The sequence below is a fragment of the Apteryx mantelli genome, chromosome 2, assembly GCF_036417845.1.
Source record: "Apteryx mantelli isolate bAptMan1 chromosome 2, bAptMan1.hap1, whole genome shotgun sequence".
Lineage (NCBI taxonomy): Eukaryota > Metazoa > Chordata > Aves > Apterygiformes > Apterygidae > Apteryx > Apteryx mantelli.
In genome coordinates this window covers 90537770-90555704 of record NC_089979.1, presented here as the reverse complement: position 1 = coordinate 90555704, position 17935 = coordinate 90537770, and the positions used below count along the sequence as shown (strand labels likewise).

Sequence of the window (17935 nt, the reverse complement as noted above, 5' to 3'; positions counted from 1 at the left end):
GTTTAGCCCAACTTCCCTCCTCAAAGCAGGGTCATCTAAAGGAGACTGTTCAAGGCCTTGTCCAGTTGGGTTTTGAATATTTTCAAGGATGGACACTCCACAACTGCTCTGGGCTACCTGTTCAAGTGTTTGCCCACCCTCACAGCAGAAAAGTTTTTGCTTATGCTTATGTGCAATTTCCTGTACTTCAATTTTTTCCCATTGCCTTTTGTCCTGTCACTGAGCACAGCTGACAGACTTCTGGCTTCTTCTTCACCTTTCCCATCAGGTATTTATACACATTGATACAATCCCCCTGCAATCCTCCTCTGCTCAATGCTAAAAATCCGAGCTCTCCCAGCCTCTCTTCATATGAGAGATGCTCCAATCCCTTAGTCATCTTGGTGGCCTTTTGCTGGACTCCCTCCAATATGTCCATGTCTGTCTTGTACTGGGAAGCCCAGAACTGGACACAGCACTCCAGGTGTGGCCTCAGCAGGGCTGGGTAGAAGGGAACAATCACTTCTTTCGACCTGCTGCGATGCTTTTCCTAGTGCATCCCAGTAGTTCTTCATGTCTGCACTTTTCCACCTTTAAGAAGTTTTCTCCAAATCTCTTCTGGAGAAAACAAAGCCACATAGATGCAGCCCTCTCAATCAGTATTTAAACTTAGTCAAGAGCAATTCCCAGTCAACAGTGCTGAAGGCTGATAACAGATATAATGCCAGAGGGCTAGGAAAGTATCCTCATGGTACCCAGAAGAGAATCAACCTCACCAGTAGTCTCCTTGCCAAATCCAATCCAATCCTGAAACTCAGATTCTCAGAGCACCCTCTATATTCATCTGTCAAATATCTATATATAGAGAGAGATATAGATATCTGTACATACAGACACACACACACACACACACAAAAATTCCCTGCTGCTGGCCTCCTCTACATATACTCTCTTATATGCTACCTAGCTTTATTTCTGTCTAGTTGGTTAAAAAATCTTCTTCAGTGATAAAGCCTTGTCTCAGCAGCAAGTTGACATCCCCAGTCCCATGGGAGGCTGCATTGAGAGGTGATGATGCTTTAAGCTGGCCTGCAGTGTAGCAGATGATCACATAAGAGCTATTATTTTTTCTGCTTGCTTTCAGCTGTTTTTGTAAGTGTTCAGGCTCTTTGTTGCAAGAGTTTAATACAGTAACACTGACAGCAAAACAAAGCAACCAATACCATGCACACATCCAGCAAGTGTGCTCACGGTCATTAGCAGTCCATTGACAACGATCAGTTTTTAAGGGCTTTTTATAATGGAGTAAGACCTTGAGTCACATTGGCTTATCTCTAAGTATTCAGTGCAGCCTTTGGACATAGAGCAAACAGATTACATAGAGCTTCAGTACTTTTAGACAAATTCTGATTTTTAAAAATCATTATTTGCACACTAAAACTTTTTTCAACCATCCCCTAGTGCTGAAAACTAAACTAGCTGATGAGAAAAGTAATTTTTCAGATAACTAGCAAATTTAAACAAACTAGTAAGACGAAAAAATAAAACACAAGAAGTCTCCACTATTAAGAGTTTCTAAATGTTAGGCTTTCAGCAACCCCAAAACCAGCTTATTATTTGGAAGTAATAGTAGATAGAAACAGATTTTTCAGACACTGCCACAGATACACCTTGTAATTTTGCCTGATTTGAATGACAGTTCAATGCAGTATCATTTTAAATGAGCAGGACATTTCACCATGGTACAAAACACAGCTATAACATGCAGTGGGGTCACCATAAAGAATCCTTCTTGCTAAGTGTTCTTAGTACTAATTATAGCCTTCTTTATTTATAAGTTGGCCTTCAGGTTAGTAATAATTTATCCAAAAAACACCCTGTTGGTGTTCCTTGCAGTTCTGAATGTGGTTAAGAATAACGCAGTTTAGGGGCAGATTCTTTCCTATTAATCAGCATAGCTCAACTGTGATTAATGAAGCAAGACCAATTTACATCAACAAAGAATTTGGCCCCAGATCTTTAGCTCTTAGGTATTAATTTCACTTTGAAAGCATACTTTACAATTAGACAAACATCTGACACTTTAATGTGGATACAGTCTTGGTTATTATCCTTTCTATCAAATGCTATGACAATGTGATTTAGCTTTCATTATTCAGCCGTACCTTTCATTTTCAAAACATCACAGCAATTAGCCTACCAAGGCAAGCACTCAACAGGTAGCTTTTACTGCTCTGCATCTGCATGTCTAACCCTTAGGCTAAATGTACTGTTTCTAATGACCACTGTGTGCGATCTGCAAATCAATTGACATCTAATATAATTTTTGTTTACTTTAGTAATTTTTGAAGAGACATCTGGTAGAAACAGAAGAACATACAGTGCCATAAATATCTTAAAAGAAATAGTCTCTCTAAAACAAAATGTTATGGCGTAAAATATTTCCTATAGGGGTTCATGGTCTAATGAAACACATTCCCATCTGAAAGAAACAGAAAATCTAATCTAATTTCTAACAGAAAATTCTAATCCTACCCCTCCCGCCCGCACCATTTTGCTATGGTTTTCCATTTAAATTTCTCTTGTGAATACTATAGATATTATATATAGTGTATTTAGTAAGTATTTTAAATTTTGCTAAAAAAATTCCATCCCTAGCAAATTTCTGATTTGATATTTCATTTCTCTGACATGCAGAATCTGGCTACATCAAAATCATTGCACTTACTAATGCTCAGCTGTTCATCCATACACCACTTTTAACACACTACCTGCAGGAGATGAAAGTCAGTTTGTCCACAGTGTTCATTCAGTTGGGAAGAGGTGAATTACCGCGTCACTGCCTGCCCTTGGGAAGAAGCTGCTGTGGTGCAGACCATGAAGGTCATAATGGGAACAGTTTAAAGATGTCAATGGTAAAACATTTTTTCCATTTTCATTTGTAACATTTCCAACTTGATTCTTTCCTAGAATTTAGTAAGACACTCTGCTCAACAGTGGAACTCTGAATTTGTTAAAGAATGATTGCCCCACAGTGTGGCAAAGACAGAGAAGGTCTCAATAACAGGCTTCAGTTCTCACTGTGAAAGCTGTGAATATAACAGCCTAGCAGCATTCTTTGCTGAAAGAAAAGCCAGTATTATGTGGCTTAGCAAAGGCAGTTAAAAAAAACTATTTTGGCCATGTGCTTCTCTTGCAATCCTCCAAGTAAATGCAGCAAGACAGACATATAGCAGCTCCTGATATCACATAACATTGCAGGAAACTAGGAGTGCTCTGAGATGTTCCTCCTACTCTTGACCAAGATGTCTGACAATTCTTACTCTGTTAAAAAGAGACTTATGTCCATACCTCTCTATAGTATGAAAGGCTGCTTCAACTATGCTTTCGAGTAACAACCATGGTGAATATAAGCAAGTGAAGCATAGGAAAAGCTAAAGTTTGCACACAGAATGGGGTTGTGTTCTTTTTTTAAAAAGGTAAAAGCATTCAACTTCTTGTGCTCCACCAAAATCCCTAATCTGCTTTGCAAACAAATTGTGTCTTGAAAAGAAACAATCATTATCACAGAAAATGAGCCCTTTTGTTGGAGGTTATTTTAAGACAAACACAACCCTCTGATCTGAAATGAGATCTTGTGAGGGGATATACAAACCAAACGAGAATAAGGAGGAACAATTTTGAATTGTATTGGATGCCTACTAATGAGTAATTTTTAAAAGCTATACAGCTTCTAAGAGTCTACAGTAAGAGCCTGAAGACTTAAATTCAGATTCTCTAAAATACACAACCTGCCACTTACTGAACAGCCTTGCAATCCTCTTAGGGCAATGGTCTTAGGGCATGTCTTCCTCCAAAATAGTCCCCTGGAATAAACACATTTGTGAATATCCTTACTTGTCAAGGAAAGACTAAGGGAACACTGACACCCATGTTAGATTAGGGACAGCCTGATTGACAGTATTTGCTTCACTCTTTAAAAGACTTTCGATAAGGCTCCTAGCCAAAGGACTTTAACGAAACTAAGCAACCATGGGAAGATGTATAGTTAATTGCTAAAAATAGGAAACAAATGGTCAGTTCTCACAATGGAGTATGGTCACCAGCAGAGCGATTTATTTATACACTATCAGAACAGGAGGTAGGTGAACAATGAAATGAAAAATTTGGCTGAAGATACTAAGTTATCCAGAGTAATAAGATGAGTGTTAACAAGGAAGTACTGCAGAAGGACTTGAAATTTAATGTAGATGAATGTAAAATGATGTACATGAGGAAAAAACAAACACATTCCTGATTTCACTTACAATATGATGAGCTCAGGGCTACCGACTAAAACCAAGCAATTGTAACACACAGTTCCATGAAAAGATAGCTCAATACTCAACAGCAGCCAAAAGAACAAAATGGCCTGTAAGGCAAGGATAAGGCAAGGAACATAAAATAAAAACACAGAACACAGCACTATACCACTGTATACATTCAGAGTTTGCTCCCACCATTCTTATTATGGTGTACAATTCTGATCCCCTCATTCCAAAAATGCTTTAGCAGAACTGGAAAAGAGTCAGGGGAGGGCTACATACTTCCACATTAAGAATGACTTAGTAAGTCAGAATGCATTGTCTGAGAGAGTGACAGATAATGGGTGGGGAAGAATATGACAGAAATCTATGAAGGCATTATGGGTATGGAGAAGGTAGATAGAAATCAATTTTTCATTCTCTATTTTGGCTGAAAAACTAGGGGGTCATCAGATGGAACCAGCACAAGGCATGTTTAAAACAAACAGGAAATGGTGGTTGAGCGTAGCTGGGCCATAGATATCCTTCCCAAAAGGAGCTGTGGATGTCAAAAGTGTATATAGGCTCAAAGGGAGGCAAGTTCATGGAAGAGAAATCTATTGAGTTACTAAAAACAAAGAAATCACATCGGCTTCAAGAAGACTCGGAGCCAGCAGGAGGTTGGGAAAGCAAAGAACTGAGGAGAGTAACTGAACCTGAAATGGCGTAAGCCTCACGAGGCCAGCCTTTGAATCCAGACTGCTGGATTTAACCCTGAAAACAGCTTTGGATCTCCTGCTTTGCTTATATGTACAAATGAAACACTGAGGAGTCAGTCAGTCTCACAGGTAGCACAGACAACTTGAGTAGCCATCCAACAGCAAGAGAAGAATGAGGTGGCATACAATATTTAACCAACAGCTTCTGAATCAGTACTCAAAGTTTTTTGAAGAATGCAACTGATGTTCTGAGAGACATACACTCAAAATTATATTAAATACTATTATTATGTATAGGAATAAACTTAGTTGAGTGTGGAAGAATAAAGGATGTGGACAGGACAGAGGAGTTTCTGCCCCCCCCCACTAGTATTTGAAGCAGTGATACCTGCAAGGCACAGCAGAACATTCAGTGGAGACACCTAAGTTAGCACTGAGTTACAAGATTACTAGTGCAGTGTTACTGCTGTGCCAGCTTGTTTCTCTCATTACCTTCTGATTCACTGTTTCTCCACAAACTGAAGTGACTTAGAACAAATGCTAGTGCAGTCCCATCATTCCTCCTGCCTGAGCTACGCGCTCCAGAATTAGCTCAGGCATCTCTGTTCAGTGGGCCTTCTTGCCAGAAGATACTGCAGATTTTAAGGTTTACATGGGCTCAAGAGCAACTGGACAAATTCATGGGGAAGGATCCCATTGAGGCTGTGAAATACAGACATCGCCCCTCATTCCAGCTCCCAGAAAAACAGGTAACTGGCAGCTGGGAGCATATTCTGAGGACGTATTACTATTCTAATATATTCTTCCCTGGCCATCCACTCTGGTCACCATGAAATCTCAACAAAATTGTGTCAGATACTTCAGCAATGTAAAACACTCCCTTCTCTTTTTCATTTTCCTGTTCAGTTTCTTATCTTATTCCAACAAAACTGTTGGTTAGACATAAATGGTTTTCAATTAACCTCATTCTACCTATTATTTATTAGATTATTTTCTTCAAATGCTTACAAATTGGCCTGTTTTGATGTTCTTAATTGCCTTTCTCTACACTTGATGCTTGTTTAATTGTTCAAGCAATTTCTAAAGTATTAAAATGCAGGCTATTTGTTCATCATTTCCATGTCTCCTTTTCTCCACCAGTTCAAGATGAACTCTGCATTTATCCTGTTTAGTCCTGTGGGAATGACTGTCTTGCATGAGTTGCACTAGCAAAAACAATTACACAAGAAGAAAAATACTCCCATTTTATTTTTCATAGGCTATATTCTCAGGAAAAGCTTAGCATTACAACTGCATTCACAGGAATGACTGAAATGAAGCAGGCAAAATGCTTTAAGGAGTTAAGAATAAGCATGAAAGAAACATACTTTGACCTGAAAAACACAGGACTTTTCTAAGCATTTAAAAATATTCTGACTGTATAGACTGGCACTCCCTACAGTGCTGAGACATCACTTTGTAAAATCCTGTGAATGTTATTTCCTTAATATAATTTTAAATTTTTATTATTTGTAAGGAAAAAAATTGCTCTCCTTCAGCCAAAATTCTAACATCTACAACAGCTGGGAAAAAGGATCTTTCTTACATCTAACATGTGAAAAGGACTTTAGTCAACTTCATTTAGCATGTGAAATTTCTCAGCATCCTCTGATGTATTTGACCTTGTTCTGGATTAAGAGCAACTAGTACTAGCAAATGCACATAAAAATTCTTGGTTTTGACAGTTCTTTCCCCTTGGCTTATTCCCAGCATAGCTCATGCAGGTTTCAGGAGTATATGCCGGCTGCTTTACTGTACTGTCAGAAATATTTGAAATGCCTCATTTGATTATGATAAAACCACAGAACCTAACATGGGGTCAAAATGCATTCTCATCCTGTTTCCAGGTTTTACCCTAAATTGTTTAGTGCTAGCAGACATGTCCTAGCTACAGAAGATATATTTGTCTTTAGACTAATATGACACAACCAGACCATCACATAAAATTAACAGTTAAAAACAAACATGATGCTTTTTTTTTAAAAAAGTAGTTTATTTAATAAAATTCCCCAAACAATAAATCAATGTAAAACTTAGTTTTTTTCTTTTACCTAATCCTAGGATAGTTTAAAAAAAAAATCAGATGAAACACTTTGGGTTGTTCCTTTTCAAAGTTTAGGGTTACTTTCTTAAAGAAGCATTTGTAGATTCTTTCTTCCCTCTGTCACGAAATTACGAATCCAAGGTGTCCTGCTAACTTGAGTTAGAATCATCCTCTAATCCATTTTAATAAGATGTTTATAATACAGTCTCCAGCAGTCTCGTACTAAGTCATCTTTGAAAGAATACTGCTGTGTCACCCCACAGAAGCAAGAAATGAAAACGGCTTGAAGGCTACTATCTGCATTTAAAATTGCTGAGTCATTTGAGCCAACTGGAATTCCATCTTAATTCAGTTTCAGTTGCTGTCCATACAATCTCTTAATTGCCCACAATAAAAAAGTGTTTTAATTACTAAATTATAGTTCTCTATCTCAACAATGTTCTTCTGTTAAGAATGTAAGAAAGTCCTTATTCCAAATACACCTGCTGGCTATATATTTTGCAGGACTTCCTTTAGTCACAGAAATTCAGTTGAGAGCAACCAGGCTTGTACAGTTAAAAGTCCTGTGCCACAACTGTCAAATTCCTTCTGCAAGACAAGAATGTAAAAAGTTGCATCTGCAATTCAGTTATAAACTAGCAAGCTTGTACCTAACTGGACAGACAATTACATTTGCAGACAAGTGAAAACTCTGAAATGGTGACAAGCTAAAATGAGCTCTAGTTCAAGGATGTACAGAAAATAAGTGTGCATCTATGCAAACAAGAAAGCTGCATCTTAAAAAAAAACAAATAAATAAAGTAGCGCTTGTTTGCTTCAGAAATGCTGTTATGCAGAATAGCATCTGTATGAGGGCAAACCAGTCTAAATTCTCATGACAGTGTCACTTTGGCTTTCCACTCCATGTTAGACTAGCATTCTCCTTAGGCTAGATGAAAATTGAGGAGGGAGCTTTTAGTTGTACAAATATGAAAATAAATACTGCCATTACAGTTGCATTCTCAGCTCTATTTTGACATAAATTGTATTTTTATTTTTATGTTCTAATTTTTTACTTTTCCACTTGTTATGATGATTTTTAAATTGGCACTGCTGTCACTAAACTAAAATATATATATATATATAGGTCCCGGCTCAGATGTTACAACATACTGCATATTCCTCTAGTATTCCTCATTAGGCACCCAAGCTCAGTAAGTCCGTTTGCATGTGCCCTTAAGTATGAAACTTTCAGAAGTATTATTACTAACACCTTCTTCTCGTGTCTTATAAATCAAATTATTGGACAGAAACTACAGTTCTTTTGCCTTGGGTTTATATTCAAATGAAAAAGATAATCACCAAAATCAGACTGTGAACAATGTAAATACCTATATTTACCAGTCTGAAAATCCTATCAATAAAGATTAGGCTCCAGAAAAAAAAAATACAATATATATTGCAATATATTGCAATAAGCAATCCTATCAACCTGGAGGAACAAGCAAATAGGATCTTGATTGCTTAAGTAAGATGATTCCCCTAACCTACAAAGCAATCTCTCTGTCCCATCTGAGTTTCAAGTGCCTTTCTGCATCTATTCCACAGTCTCGAAAAAACATTCTCAGTGCAGAACCCCGAGAAGAAGGGATGGTAAATCAGCTTTGGTTGTTGACTAATCAGTTGAGCACAATTAATTACAACACTAATCAGTTCATTAGATTATTAGGTTCATCTCTTTCTGATCAGCTACTTAAAAATTTTAATACAAAGGATAAGAGGAAGTCACAAAGCAGAACATTCATTAGAATATTAGAAAGTATGAAACACTATATTCTGTATGAAAAAATAAGTTACAGCATAGCATAGAAAAGTAGAAGTCAAGTGCTTTTCACCTGTTTGTATACTGACGTTCTCAGTGAATTGACTGCTGTGCATACTTCTCAGGCTGGACTATTTCTCAAAACCTAAGAGGAGTCTTTCTCCTCTCTATCAAACTACAAATTCTTATAAATGCTGTCTTATAGTCCATCTCTCCTTGTTCCTAGCCTAGACTAGGTACCAGTCACTAGTTCTACATTTTTATTTTACCATCATTATCCACATGCTCTATATTATCAGCATTTCCTTCACAATTTTCAGTTAGGCTTCTCAACATTCATTTAGTATTTGCTCATATTTTTTCCTTCTATTCACATAATACATTGCTATGATACTGTTCTTGCAATACTGCATTTTATTATTTCTAGAACAATCTCTCCTCTCAATTTTCTCATTTTTCTTCTTTATCTCCATTAAAAATATCAAGGTATAGATGTACACATGACATATAATAAATTTATAATCCTTATACTTCAGCTAAATGTGCCTTCAGCATAAGAAACAAATACATATGTTCATGTCCTATTTTCATGACAGTCAACCTGAAATTGCCAGAGTATCCTACCTCAGATTATGTCACTTCATCATATCTCCAAACGGCTTTATGTGCATACTGAGAGATGATGAAAGAACTGACCCTCTAGCGTGCCCTTCAGCCTAATGAGTCATTGCGCATCATTGCTGCTCACAACAACCTGTAAAAAGAGAAGGGAATCACTCTACCACAACCCTATTTATTCCCATCTAGTCCATGCCATATAAAACAACAAACAGATGCTCTCTACTACTACTACTACTACTACTACTACTACTACTACTACTACTACTACTACTACTACTACTGTTAGTTGTCTCTGTCCCTTTGGCTTATATCCCAGCAATGATGTCTGACTACTCAGCTGCTCTGCCAAAATGAACCTCTCACAAAACCATATGTTGCCCTGTCTCAATGCCTGACTCTGTTCTGTGTCAAAATAACCACGAGGGTTGTCACCAGAAATTTCATTTTTCCCTTTTCATATTGACACATTCCCTTTGAGTCAATACACTGGTTTCTGGTAAACTAAACACCAAATTCACACTTGCCATCAGTTCCTCAAGATGCTCATGAAACTCTTGCGTGAATAGCAGGCTCTCTTCTTCTACCTTGTTCTTCTTGTTGCCGTCAAACGTATTATTATGCTTTACTTCATACATTTTTACCCTCCCACCTCTAAATGTATTCATTTAACAAGTTACTACATTTGCCTCATCCTGATTCTTCCCAAAAACTGAACCAAAGCATTTGTATGCAGTGAAGGAAGAGGACAAATGAAAAAAAGAATAACAGACTTTGCAAGAGCTGTGTGTCTCTTTCTGAGTAAGGGCTTTCAGTAGACATATTCTGGTGTCTTTCTTGCTGTGGTCTCTTTTGTGCATCCTACTTCCATCAACTGTCATATTATATAGGGTCTATGTATTCTTTGGGCCAAGGGGAACAGTGTATTTGTGTTCTATAAACCCACTGTTAATCAAAAATTATATATATATACACACATATATATGTTGTACAATATGCATTTGTAATATAATACATATATATTTATTTTATATATATATATATATAAAGAGGTTATGCAAACGGAATAAAGGGACAATGTTGAGAGCTGTTTTCAAGGAAAAGGTTACTGATACTGTGAGAATATTTAGCTACAATCTCTCTATAATTGTTACTACACTAAGTGATTTCTGCAGTTATGATCATTCTCTAGCTGCCAGATAAGCATACAGTGAGTGACAAATATTCAGCACCATCCGACTTGCTCCCATGTGTGACCTGTATTGAGAACCTGTCCAAAGCACACACCTCATCTCTAATACGATGCTGTGACTGTAGCGGTTTTATGCCTGGGAAGAGTTTAATCCTTTGTAAGCTTTGTATGTCAAATTAACAAAAAGATAATTACAGCTTATAAAGGTGTCTGTTCTTTTATGAATAAACACTCACTCTAATTTTGTAATTATTATTTTACCATTCTCAGTTAATTGTCAGTTATTCAACAACAGAGCTTTTGCTGGTATAGTACAAATGCAATTCCCAGAATTACAGTAAAAACTCCTATATTAGGTATAAAAGAGTACAAATTATTTAATGAAACTTTAGCAATCTCAGAGCTTATCTGATTTCCATTGCCATAGCTTGCTGAAATAAATATGCTAAACACAAATACTGGTGGAAAGTTTTTTCCCTTACTGAACAGGTGGCTCCAGTAAAATGACACTCCATCAAAATGAAAACTGCATGGATCAAGTATCACAAGCTCCTTGTGCTGGAAGCATCTTTCCATTCAGACCAGGAGGAGGATGCAGAAGGCTCACAAGATCAGAACTGGTAAACTACCTGTCTGTTTTGTGTGAGATGAGTCATTTACAGACACTGCATTGACAAAAGTAGCATCATCCTGCAAATTATTAGTTATGACTAAAGGAGTTTGTACCACCTCTACGTTATTTAATCTACCTCGTCTTTCACATACCTATATACTTACCTACCAACTTTACATAGCTCTGCCCATGGGCCCAGGAGTCCCATTTCAGCTCAGCCTGGGGCCTTCAGGCCCTGCCTGAGCTACCTCGTAGGAGTGCTCGTCTCCAGCCTTGCTCCTGGATTGTTGTTTGGATTTCCTGCATTGCCCTTGCACCTGGCTTGTTACTTTGCTTTTGCCCAATGCTCACCAGACTGCTGGGAGGACCCGTTGCTGTCACGCCCCCGCTCTGCTCGCCTGGCTCTGCTGCCACGGGCCTGCACCAGGATGGTGAGGGCACTGCCCAACCTGCATTGTGTGCCCGTGGCTCCTCACCTTGCCTTGGAGAGCAGCCCTCCTTTCGCTGCTCCCTGACACAAATTATATTGGTTGTGATATTCCTTCTCTTTCCACTCCTGCTTCTCCCTGCGTTCTCAGGTACTGGCCACAGGTAACTGTCCCTCTGAGCACAGAGCTGAAAAAAGACTTCTTGGGTATATGAAACACCAATGCTCAGATTTCAGGAAAAGCCGTATACATTCACTCCAAGAAATACGCACTAGCACGCGTGTTTGCTACACAACACATTAGGAGCGCACATGCACTATACAGACTCTTCTGCTGAAGGAAGCTTACTGAAAAATTGAGTTTTAAATGCAGCATTTATTCTGCATCAACTTCCCCTGGGGACACACGTGTTCCCCCTGACAGTATGCATGGGAAGAATTACAGAAAAGTAACTATTCTGAAGTTCCTTCCTTTCTGCTTGTTTCATGGTGTAGACAAGTCCCTAAGACAAAACTTAATACCTTCTTTTGGTTAAAACACAGGTTTAGCCCAGCCACAGCAAACAGAAGCAATCCACACCTGGCTTCAGTCCAAGCCTTAAGCTTGCTTCCCACAAACCATATCTGCATTCTTGCCTGAACATTTTACCTACAATATTGTCCTTGGTATCATTTTACTAAGCCATACAACACTGATGCCATGAATGTCATCACCCCTCTGAGAATCTCCATGGAAAACAGCACCTCTTCTGCACCCGGGCAGGTGGAAAACTTGAAATTCAGTATTCACCTACCCATTTTTATCCATGCCGTTTGTCACCGCACTGAGCAGCTCCAGCCAGCAGAACTGCTGTGACCAGGACAGCCAAAGTGACTCAAATGCACATGGAGGAATGTTGGCATTTGAATCTGCACGATGAACTGCTCTCGCAGAATATGCCTTAATACATTGAGCTGTTTAACACTTAACATTTACAGACCAGGAGGCAAAATCTCACCCATTCGCATTTGCTGTTTGCTGTAGCCTCTCGTTTGATGTCATAATCGTCTCATGACTTTCAGCATGCCTCCCTCCCCCTCCCCAAAATAAAACCACTTTAGAACACTTAGGTGCTCAACCTACACATTTATAATCCAAAATCCATTAGGAGAGTGACTTTATAATCTGCCCCAGAAGATTTAGGCAGCATGTCATACTGCACGCTTGCTTTAGAAATCTACCCTGTTAGCTGAATGAAACATGAGAGCCAAAAGGAAATGCAGTGCCAGAGAAGCTGATTGCTACTATTAATACTGAGGAAGAACAGAAGAAACAAGCACAAACTCTGAAAATACTTCAAAGCTCAAGTGCAACCACCTTTGTTTATTTAGCCCAGTGGTGGAGTCACTCTGAAATAAATGGCCAAGAGTTCTGGAAATATTTCAGCACCATGGTGGTATCAGTGAGCTTGATTGAAAAATAATACCTAATGTTCCAAAGTTACAGAAGTTACAAAAACAAATTAAGAAAAATCCACTGAGTTTCCCATACCTCAATTCCTTCAAAAATAAACTCATATTAATATTTTACATAGAATTTTAAAATTGGATCCCTATTTCACAATCATCTGATTGATTTCAGAGACTTGCATTTCACAGTGCATACATCCGTGTAACACTCAATACCTTTTTTCTGACTATAATTTAGTAATCATCTTGATGTCAAAAATTATGAACTGCAGTTTGTAAGTTCAATTCTGAGATTGCCTGTGCTCTTGTCATCACAAATACATATTTGGCAAATTGGTAGTTACTAACTGACAAAAGAAAAAAACAGTCTCTTTCTTTCAAAAAATTTGCTTCACCAATGTCTTTCTGATCTGCTTTTTTGATCCTATTTCTTTCCTTCTTATTGCTACAGTGTATAGAATAGAACTTAATTAAAATGAAAATGCATAGTGCTTATGACATGAATAAAAATTTGTTTAATTAAGTCAATATGCTGCTGCATAAACGAGCTGATAATATCCTTCCCCAAAGACAGAGAGCATGACACTGTCCATCTGCCCCAAAAGAGCGGAAAGCCAGGTCCCTGGGCGACAGCCCTCTGCAGCCAGCTCGAGCCTTCTCACCAGGCCACGTGGCAGAAACATCCCTTCCACTAGCTGGGCACTTGGTACCATGGAGCAGGCAGGTCTGCTGTTGAACTCAAGTAGCAAAAACTCTTGGTATGTCTATATGATATGCAACTGTCATATACAAACAGTATACTTCCAAATACATTTCCAGAGACTTGGAGTCATTTCACAGTTAGCGTTATTAAAAACAATAGAAGTTTTCCAGTGAGATCCTACTGCATTTATGCACAGAGAAGCAAGCAGATCTCTATTTACTAAATGTCTGAAAGGAATTCTTATTTGAGAATTAAATGCTACTTAAAAAACTGGTGTTCAAGCTATCTGGTTAGTGTTTCAAGCCATGGTGATCATTTAATGCTGCAGTGTGCGGAACAGAGTCTATTTAAATCAAGATCTTATTACATATGTCCAATGTCATAACAATGTGTTTCAATTTAAAAACCCATCAAAACACGACTTACTAAATCACAGAACTTTATTTTCTTCATAAACTACTCCATCATTTAAAATTAATCTTTATAAAAATTAAGAGATGCACCAAATGAACACTCATTAACCTACAGTATTGTAATTAAAAAAGATGTTCCAAATACAAATGTTTCTCTAGCTGTTCGGTTGACTTTTTGAAAGCAATTATACTTGCAATTCCTAATCAGTTAATTGTTATGCAATTGCACATAAAATATTTTAAAGAATAGTAAGGTTAGAAAGTCAAGCACTGAAAAGTTAAGTAATACCCAAATTAAGTTTGCCTTTGCAACTGTAATTCAACTCCCTTTTACAAAATGATCAAGATATACTGTCTACACTGTCACTTTTGTTTTCACCCCCATAGACTAATGCCTGTACAGGATGGACTTATTCTGCTATGAGTCAGAGTTACATTGTAAAACAGGCCATTTTCTGTTAACCTGTCCACCTCTCTCAGGAAGTATTCTGTGAACAATGCAGAGAAGAGAAAATAATGGCCATCATTGTAAGACGGCTGGATTCTGCCCCTGGGAATTAGATTCTCTCCCAGATTTTCTTTCAGAGCTTCCAAACAAAGTTGAACAAGCCCTTTCAACCAGACTTTTTAAAAAATGCTTGCAATTTCTGCATTCCTCATGTTCTGGGGCTTGACTTGAAACTCTGTAGTCTCTCACAGAATCACAGAAATGCTGGTTGGAAGGGACCTATGGGAGGTCATCTAGTCTAGCCTGCTGTTTGAAGCAGGAATATCATCAACACTAGATAAGGTCAGTGGCTTTGCCCAGCCAGTCTTGAAAACTTCCCAGGATGGACATTCCACCACCTCACTGCTCCAGTGCTTCACTAATTTCCTGGCAAAGCATTTTTCCTAATGTCCAATTTGAACCTTCCAAGATGCAACTTGTGGCCTCTTCACTGCACTCTCTCCAGATTCTGAAAATCCTTCTTGAACTGGGTGGGCCCCAAACTGGACACAGTATTCCAGAGGTGGCCTTACCAGTGCTGAGTAGACAGTGATAGCTTCCCTGGATCTGCTGGCCACAGTACTACTGTATCGCAGAATGCAGTCTGCCTTATTCATGATGAGAGCACATTGCTGGCTCATAGTCAGTCTGGTGTCCTCTATAGCCCCTAGTTCCTTTTTAAAAGAGGTACTACTCAGCCAGACGGTTCCCAGCCTGCACTGATATATGGAGCTTCTCCATGCCAGATGAACAATTTTGCAGTCTCCTTGTCGAATTTTATTATATTTCTGTTGGATCAAACCTCAAGCTTTCTCTGGATTGAAGCATCTGACATAGAATGATTCACCTCACGCATAATTTAGCTTAGTATTGTCTGCAGATTTGCTGAGGGTGTATTCTGTGTCATATCTAGGTCAGAAGAGAAGAACCGAACAATATCAGCCCCTGAGATACTTTGCTTGTTCCTGGCTGCCAACTGGACCTTAAGCCAGTGATTGCCGTACTTTGAGACCAGCAGTCCAGCCAATTTTCCACCCATCCATTCATTCAGCCCATACCTTCCCAGCTTACTGAAAAGAACGCTATGAGAGATGTTGTCAAAGCCTTAATAAAGTTATGGTACATCACATCAATGCTCTCCCCTCCTCTACAATCCAAGCCACTTTATCAAAGGCGGCAACCAGGTTAGTTGTGCCTAATTTACCATTAGTAAATCCATGCTGACTGCTCCTGAATGCTTTCTTATTCCTCACATGTTTGGAAATGGATTCCAAAAATTCATGCTCCAGGACCTTGTCAGAGATTGAGGTAAAGCTGGTCCCTGGACCTTCCTTTTTGTTCTTCTCAAACAGAGATAATATTTTAGCTTTTTTCTAGTCATCAGGGACCTCCTCAAATGCCAGGATGATAGACAGGTGCCTCACAATCATATCAGTCCGTTCTTCTTTCAGTACTGTTGAATGAATCCCATCCAGTTTCATGGATTTGAATATATCCAGTTTCTCCAGATAGTCTCTAACCTGTTGCTTGCCCATTGCTAACAGCTCCCTGTCCTTCCTAAACCATACTGAAATGTACAGGAACTTAGGAGCAGGATTTCCCTTTTAAAACTGAAGCAAAAAAGGCATTGAGTACTTCAGCCTTTTCCCTTTTGTCCAGACTGCTTTGTCTCCCCCATTCATCAATGGGCTCACATTCCTCTCAACTTCTTTTTGCTTTTAGTGTACACATGCTGGTAAAATCCCCTCTTTTGACCCCTTATGTCCCTAGCTAGCTCCAGCAGAGCTAGGCCCTCCTCATTTCACCCCCAAGTGCCGAAGCAATGCTTGTCGTACTCTTGGTGTCTGTTCTGGTTTCCACTTCTTGCTTGCTCTCTTTTCATGTTTTAGTTCATTAAGAAGCTTTTGCTTATCCAAATGAGCCTTCTGCCAAAATTTCCAGTCTTTCTGTATGACAGGATGTTTTTTTCCCCAAGTTCTCAGCGAGTCCTCTTTAAAATTCAGGGGTCTCCTGAGCACCCTTCTTCCATGTGGAAGCTCCATTGAGGATTCTGCCTAGCAATTTCCTAAAGAAACCTCTGGTCTGCAAAAGTGCCAAACATTCAAAATGGCAACCGAAACCAAAATAAAGCTTTGTTTGGAACAGATAAAGTGTCATATGATGACAAACACTAAGCCAGTGGCCTCTCAGGTCGTTACTGATAGCAAAGAATGGTAACATCTGGATTCTTAGGATCTATTTACAGGTTCTTCTTCCTGTTCCGTCTTTACCTCCTTTATCATATTTCTGTAGCCTCTCCTATCCTGACTTTCCCCACAACTTGAGATTTGCCCCAGTTTCACTGACATCACAGACTCCAGTTCCAGCACCTGCTTCTCAGGATCCTCATCCTAGTCCATTCTCCTCTCTCAGGCAATCTTCCATTCCAGTTCCAGAAAGCAAATACTCCTATGCCGAACCTTTCTTTCTTCTTACATTGCATCCCAGTCTTTAGGTAAAACCACTTTCTTTTCTGACTCAGCATTTTCACCCAATACCTCGCATCCCTCTCTCCCCTGACTTCCAATCATTGTCCTCGTTCTCTGCTCTCTTACCCCATCTCCTGTTTCCAGGTGGGGTCTCCCCTTCTAGTTGGTGGCAGACGAGCAGCTCACAATGCCTCCAACACATGTTCCAGCTCAGCATTCCCAGCCCCAGATTCCCTCAGCCTACAAGGTTGAGGAATTTTTTCACGCTGACGGTGCCCAGGGCCACAATCACGTGTTCCCTTACAGAAAAATTACAAAACTTTCTACAGAGGAACAGGCTTCCTCAGAGTGCACTTTCCTGGGTAAACACAACCTGCAACAGCAAAGCAGTTCTGCAAAATCCATCAAATTTGTGACTTCCATGGATACACTGACACTGCTGTCAGGAGGAATGATCAAAGCATAGCTAGGTATGGTTAACAACAAAAATGAAAATGGAAAGCATGCCACTACAATTGAGAAGAGCAATCTAAATAGCAAGGGCCCACACGAGGTTTATACCAAAAGCAGCAGGCTGTACTGTGGGCTGAACAAGCTGCTGTGAAGCTACTACAGCTACACCTATCCAGTGCTACAAGTTAAGCCTGCAGTTGCTCTGCAGACATAATCTCTATTCCCTACGAGGATATCGAGGACAGAC

The 17935-nt window shown here is 39.1% G+C and overlaps 1 protein-coding gene across 1 annotated transcript in view; it reads right to left on the bottom strand.

Annotated features, from left to right (window-relative positions):
• The window catches only part of CTNND2 (catenin delta 2), a 723110-nt gene that overhangs the window by 102496 nt on the left and 602679 nt on the right, over nt 1–17935 (bottom strand). The window lies entirely within an intron of this gene.